This window comes from Elephas maximus, chromosome 10 (assembly GCF_024166365.1).
Source record: "Elephas maximus indicus isolate mEleMax1 chromosome 10, mEleMax1 primary haplotype, whole genome shotgun sequence".
Taxonomy (NCBI): domain Eukaryota; kingdom Metazoa; phylum Chordata; class Mammalia; order Proboscidea; family Elephantidae; genus Elephas; species Elephas maximus.
This window is the reverse complement of record NC_064828.1, coordinates 95,921,251-95,928,658: the sequence shown is the minus strand read 5'-3', so window position 1 is coordinate 95,928,658 and position 7,408 is coordinate 95,921,251. Positions and strand designations below refer to the sequence as shown.

General features: G+C 38.7%; 1 non-coding gene across 1 annotated transcript; it reads left to right on the top strand.

Moving 5' to 3' along the window:
- Positions 1-5,553: 5,553 nt before the first annotated feature.
- Positions 5,554-5,660, top strand: LOC126084884 (U6 spliceosomal RNA). Its single transcript, XR_007519116.1, has one exon. It is a non-coding gene; the product is annotated as a U6 spliceosomal RNA (small nuclear RNA).
- Positions 5,661-7,408: the final 1,748 nt, after the last annotated feature.

The following is a 7,408-nucleotide window of genomic DNA, read 5'->3' as shown; positions in this document are numbered from 1 at the left end:
CTCTGAAGGTCCTATAATGAGCTACACACTGTTGCTAGGTATTGGGAGCAGGGAAATAAATCAGATGCCTGACCTTGAGGAACTCATAATTGATGGGGTTGCTTTTATAGATTGCAGAGTTGTTTGCTAAGGGTTTACTTAGGAGAAGAGACGAGTTGAATTTCCTTTGGAGAGTCTGCTACTGCTGGTACCCAAGTTGTGAATCCTCACTAGCTTGCCTGCCTGAGAACTACTAGGGAGAGCATAAGCTCATATTTATTCATATAAACCTTTTTACTCTAGGGTGGAAAACAAGCAGTTCAGCACCTTCTATATTACTCAGATCCTTCAGAGAGTTCAACATTATTATTATTGTTTTATAGACAGAATTGTAAGTAATTTGCTTTATGTCTCCAAAAGAGTTACTGGTAAAAGTATGGGTAGAACACAGATAATCTGACTACTGGCTCAGTGCCTTTTTGCAACACTATTCTGATATCAGGTAATGCTCAGACCTCCCAATGTACCTGTTACTTTTGTAACAAAATTAGGATTTTCATTTAATTAGAGCAATATGATAACAACAACAGTAGCATCCATTAATTTAAGGCTTAGTTTTCTAAGTTTACAATAAGCACTTCATTGAACTATTAAAATGACACTGAAAATACATATAATTTCTTCCATTTGACAAGTAAGGGAGTTAAGGTTTATCTAGGTTATGTGACTTACTAGTTACCTGGCTTTAGTTAAGTTGTAGAGCTGAAGTTTAAACTTGGGTCAGTTGGAAGTTTAAGGCTGTGCTCTAAAAAAAAAATTGCAATATTTTAGTTCTTCCAGGTATAAACCAACAATATTGTCTGTAAATGTCAGACCCATGTAAAACATTGCAAAACACCACTCTACACATTATCTTTCACGCAAAAGACTGAGTACGGCAAGTGAGTTATTAAATGAAGCAAACAAAAACCAGAGCACAAGATGAAAAATGAAGTCACGACAGCAAAAGTCAAGAAAGCCATGTCAGAGAAGACAAAATGTAGTCAATGAAGGAAGCAGGAAAGCTATGCCAAATGGCTAGGGATGTTTTTGCTCATGCCATTGTGAAAGAGTTTAGCTACAAACAGTGTTCACTATGGAGGACAACAAGTCTGGGCAGATGTTTAATTTATTTCCATGTATCTGACTTATTTCTATACCTCAGTGCTCAATAGTAAAAAAATAATTTTGAAGCAGACCTTGAAAATGAAGCGTGAGTAAATAGAATACTAAGACTTTCATAAGGGCTCCACTATTCTGTGTGGTGAATAAAAGAAGCCCGTTTCAGTTTTGCTGACATGTTTTGGGGTTCTGTTGGGTTTGACAAGGAATTTTATTTTGATTGCCATCTGCTATCACAAAAACAGAGCATACAGGGCAGCGTGGTCCCAAATAACTGTCCCTTTTCAAGAGCCTAGAATCTAGGATCAGCCAGAAAACATAGCCTGTGAGTTACCATTATTAAAATTTATAACTTAAAGATTTTGTATTCTGTCTGAAAAGTAAGCCTAGGTCTTGGAGAAACATAACTGTTATGTTGGCAGCCCTGCTCTCCTTGCCAGTCGTGGTCCATCTGTGTTTTGCTTCACGTCATTGCACTGTACTGAACCTGAGATAGGGAAAAAGATTTTCTAACATTCACCACCAGCTTAAAGCCGAAGAGAGGCAAGATATGAAGAGAGTCACATTCAAAGATTACATCTCTACAAATGTATCTACAGGTATTAGTGAATGTGGACCTCAATTTCCCCTGTTTTCCAGGCTATTTGCAATGTGGAAACATGACCAGACTATTTGAGTGCGGGTATTATCTGCTCATTATGAGAACAAGCAGTGAAGGAGGTCACATTTAGCCCTAATCTCAGCAGTAACTTTTATTTGTTGCACAGATAGAGGCCTCTGTCTTATCATGATACGCACCTGTTTTAGTCATCTAGTTCTACTATAATGGAAATAGCACTAGTGGATGGCTTTAACAAATTTATTGTCTCACAATCTAGTAGGTTACAAATCCAGCTTCAGGGTATCAGCTCCAGGGGAAGCCTTTCTCTCTGTGTCGGCTCTGAAGGATGGTCCTTGTCCTCAATCTTCCCCTGGTGGAGGAGTTCCTCAGGTGCAGGGACCCCATGTCCAAAGGACACGCTCTGCTCCTGGTGCTGCTTTCTTGGTGGTATGAGGTCTCCAGCTCTCTGCTTGCTTCCCTTTCCTTTTATCTCTTGAGAGATAAAAGGTGGTGCAGGCCACACCCCAGAGAAACTCCCTTTACATTGGATCTGAGTAAGGGTGGTGTTACAATCCCACCCTAATCCTCTCAACATAAAATTACAATCACAAAATGGAGGACAACCACAGAATACTGGGAATCATGGCCTAACCAAGTTAATACACACATTTGGGGGGAGATATAATTCAATCCATGACACCACCAAACTGTATTCTTCTCACCCCACCCATGCACATATATAATCTGAATAACGGCCGTACAAGAATACAACAAATCACTAACAATCCAGTGTGACTAATGGGGGCAGTGAATAAAATACCACAGCAACAACAACAAACAACAAAAAGCAAAACTACAAAAATTAAAAAAAAAAAATTCATTTATTCAAGCATTCTGCTAAATATTTTATAAACGTATCTCATATGTTCTTTACAACAGACTCATTAGGAAATATTCCTAGCCTTATTTTACAGATGAGAAAATTGAGACTAGAGAGAATAAGCAATTCATCTAACATCAAATTGCTGCCAGTGGAAGAGCCAGATTGAAACTCAAGTTTGACTAATTCTAATTCCCGAGTTCTTCTGTCCTATGTTATGTTGCTTCTAGGAATGTCCAGCTCATTAAAGGGGGTTACAATGTCATCGTCTTAAGAAATGAAATAAAATTATTGATGAGTCACAGTCATAAATTGAATTTACAACCCCATTAAAGAGTGAAGAGATGGTGATTTTAAAGATTTGCAAAGAGGCATTAAGCAACTTTGATATGTGAAAAAATGCAGTAAGTCACAGAGGAGAAAGACATGATATTCTTTGTAAAATGACTTCTTCTTCCTCTTCTTCTTCTTTAGACATATATTGGTCTTGCAAGGAACAGGTAAACTAAACCACCAGAAGTTGAACAGCAAAACACTATTGGTGAGGTGAAATAAGGAGTGTTCAATAAAACATCAAAGGAAAAAAGCTGTTTTAGGAGTTGAAGGTGTGTGGCTGTCTTCTCACAGCAACACGGTCTTAGGCATGCTAGATATAAAAGTACATATGGGTTACATGCAGCATGAAGGAGATCTAGATCTTAGAGCAAATATCTCAACCAGGTATATAGGTTTGGGATTTTATCACATTAGAGTTAATATGTGACACAATGTGAGAGAACTAGAACCCCAGAGCAGGAAAAAGGCATAAGATAGGAAACAGATCAAAGTGGAACATCTCTCTAAAGGGGTAGAAGAAGAGATGCTCAAGAATATGAGATCCAAGAGAAGCTAGTGCAGAAAGGGAAGAATGAATGCTGGCCAATGCACAATACAAGTCCAGGAAGATGATGAGTTGAGAATCAAGAAATTGTGTTGCTCTCAATGAGATTAGTTTTAATGCAAAGACAAAGGCCAGATTGTAAGATGTGGACAGTAGAGAAGTAAGGAAAGGAAGACTCTGAGTGCAGACAACTATTTAAAGAAGTTTAGATAAAAATTAATGATATATATGACAGTAGCTAGATTTGATGTGGTGTCCAGAGAGAGAAAGAAGGAAAGAGAAGGCAAAGGAGGGGAGGGAAAAGAAGGGGAGAGAAGGAAAGGGAAGGGAAGCAAGAGAGGAGGAGAGGAGGGGAGGGGAGGGGAGAGGAGGGGAGGGGAGGGGAGAGGAGGGGAGGGGAGGGGAGGGGAGGGGAGGAGAGGATTAATGGAGCACAATTCCACTACCAAATTATGGGTCATAAAAGCATAGCTGAACTCTTGATATGAGAGGCTGAAATGGCTGTTGTGCCATGCAATAACCTTAACTCTTCTTGGAAACTTAGTGAATCTTGCTTTTGTTGCTTTGAAATATCTCATGTGGTACTCGAACTATGAAAGATTAGTTCCTAGTATTTGCCATGCCTTGCTGAATGATGATATTTTGTGACCCTGAGCAGGATAAGGAAGTCTTTACAAGTGAGGGAGAAATTAGTGCATCAGAGTTGTACAGAGAAGTGGAAGGGAAATCTGGATATGGCAACTGTTCTGTTAGCTTAACTCCATCTTTTTTTGTTTTTCTTTCTAAACTGTCCTAAATTGTTCAAGATTATTTTAGATGTGGCCAAGAATTTAACTTTGAAAATCTTCTCTGCTAGTCAAAGGGTCAGCAGCCACAAGAGAAGGCAGAAATGAAGAATACCGGACTAGTATTCCAAGAAAATGAAATGGACTGTGCTGGAACGCAAAGGAGGCACTGGGAATATGAACCTATTGATAGTCTCCAGATTTAATTTGCTCCACTCTACAAGTTGAATTATGATCTTCCCGAAGGCCAGATCCCTAGGCAGATACACAGATATATAGCCATTAAGGCTAGCAGCATCTAGATTGAGTTGTTAGCCTCAGCTGAGATCATTAGTTGTCATAATGTTAGAAGTGACAGAGGTAGGCCTTTGAGTACTGAACATGAGCTTCATTTTCATTGCTACATTATATTTGGAAAGAGAAGAAGGTGTGTAGGTCAGCAGTTAAGTGAAAAACCTGTGATGGTAGTTATGCTGTTGTTACAAACATGCAGTCAAGTTGACTCCGACTCATAGACAGAGCAGAACAGATCCAGAAGGTTTACTAGGCTGTAATTTTTATGAGAGCAGATCAACAGGTCTTTTATCCTGCAGAGTTGCTGGTAGGCTCTAACTGTTTGCTAACAGCTGAGCACTTAACCATTGCACCACCAGAGTTCCTTGAAGGTGGATAAAAGCATACTTATATCACTGATAGTTGCTGCTGATGGCAGTGGCACAGTCACCACTTCATCGTTTATTTTTCTCAATGACCCTTTGAAGGCCTTTTTGAAGATGAGGAAACTGAATTATCCGTGATACCCCTTTAAACAGATTCTTCTCCGGACCCTCTAGTCATTCCTCTTTATTCTTCCTTTTGGTTTCACCTTCTTTTCCTGCCCTTTAAATGTTAGCATTTCTCTGGAGGCACTCTTTGGTTCTCTTTTCACTCTATCCTATTTAGTAGAGCTCATAGTTATTTGGGTTCAAATTCTGTAAACATGCTAAAACAAACAAAAACATCAACAACAAACCTATTATTGTCAAGTTCATTTCAACTCATGACAACCCCGTGAGTTACAAAGCAGAATTGCTCCACAAGGATTTTCTTGGCAGAAGCAGATCACCTCCTTTCTTTCATGGTGCCATTGGGTGGGTTCCAACAGCCAGCCTTTGGGTTACTTGTCAAGCACAAACCACTTGCATCACCCCAAATCAGTTATCACCTGAATGCTAGACATTTCCACTTAGATAGCTCAAGGATTTAACATCTACAAAACTTAATTAGCGTGCTCGCTTCAGCAGCACATATACTAAAATTGGAACGATACAGAGAAGATTAGCATGGCCCCTGCGCAAGGATGACATGCAAATTCGTGAAGCATTCCATATTTTTCTGATCCCTGCCCCACCCTCCCCAGGCGGCTCCATTAACATCCGAATAACCTGAGCCAGAGGGAGAATTCAGATAGGGATCTAACTGCATTTTTTTTTTAGCTGATTACCTGGAAAAACTAGTTTCCCAGTGATGGCTCGGCGACAGCAGTCCATATCAAACCACATAAAGAAGCAGACCATGACAGCTTCTCCAACCCCCCAAACAAAAGAATTAAAATCTTTCCCAAATGAAGATACAATCCTGGAATTATCAGATACAGAATATAAAAAACTAATTTACAGAATGCTTAAAGACATCACAAATGAAATTAGGCTAACTGCAGAAAAAGCCAAGGAACACACTGATAAAACTGTTGAAGAACTCAAAAAGATTATTCAAGAACATAGTGGAAAAATTAATAAGTTGCAAGAATCCATAGAGAGACAGCATGTAGAAATCCAAAAGATTAACAATAAAATTACAGAACTAGACAACGCAATAGGAAGTCAGAGGAGCAGACTCGAGCAATTAGAATGTAGACTGGGACTTCTGGAGGACCAGGGAATCAACACCAACATAGCTGAAAAAAAGTCAGAAAAAAGAATTAAAAAAAATGAAGAAACCCTAAGAATCATGTGGGACTCTATCAAGAAGGATAACTTGCGAGTGATTGGAGTCCCAGAACAGGGAGGGGGGACAGAAAACACAGAGAAAATAGTTGAAGAACTCCTGACACAAAACTTCCCTGACATCATGAAAGACGAAAGGATATCCATCCAAGATGCTCATCGAACCCCATTTAAGATTGATCCAAAAAGAAAAACACCAAGACATATTATCATCAAACTTGCCAAAACCAAAGACAAACAGAAAATTTTAAAAGCAGCCAGGGAGAAAAGAAAGGTTTCCTTCAAGGGAGAATCAATAAGAATAAGTTCAGACTACTCAGCAGAAACCATGCAGGCAAGACGGGAATGGGACGACGTATACAGAGCACTGAAGGAGAAAAACTGCCAACCAAGGATCATATATCCAGCAAAACTCTCTATGAAATATGAAGGAGAAATTAAGATATTTACAGATAAACACAAGTTTAGAGAATTTGCAAAAACTAAAACAAGACTGCAAGAAATGCTAAAGGAGATTGTTCGGCCTGATGACCAATAATATCAGATACCAGCACAATACAAGGTCACAAAACAGAACGTCCTGATATCAAAGCAACTTAAATAGAGAAAGCACAAAAACAAACAAATTAAGATTAATTCTAAAAATAAATAAACAAAACAATACACATAACAGGGAATCATGGAAACCAATAGATAAACGATCACAATAATCAAAAAGAGGGACTAAATATAGGAGGCATTGAACTGCCAGATGGAGAGTGATACAAGGCGATATAGAACGATACAAGTTAGGAAAAATAGGGGTAAATAATAAGGTAACCACAAAAAGGAATATCAATGCCATAACTCAAGAAAAAAGCCAAGAAAAATGTAACGACTCAACTAACATAAAGTTAAACTTTATGAAAATGAGTACCTTACAATCTACTAAGAAAAACGTCTCAGCACAAAAAAGTATGTGGAAAAATGAAATGGCCAAGAACGCACATGAAAAGGCATCAAAATGACAGCACTAAAAACTTATTTATCTATAATTACGCTGAATGTAAATGGACTAAATGCACCAATAAAGAGACAGAGAGTCACGGACTGGATAAAGAAACACGATCCATCTATATGCTGCCTACAAGAGACACA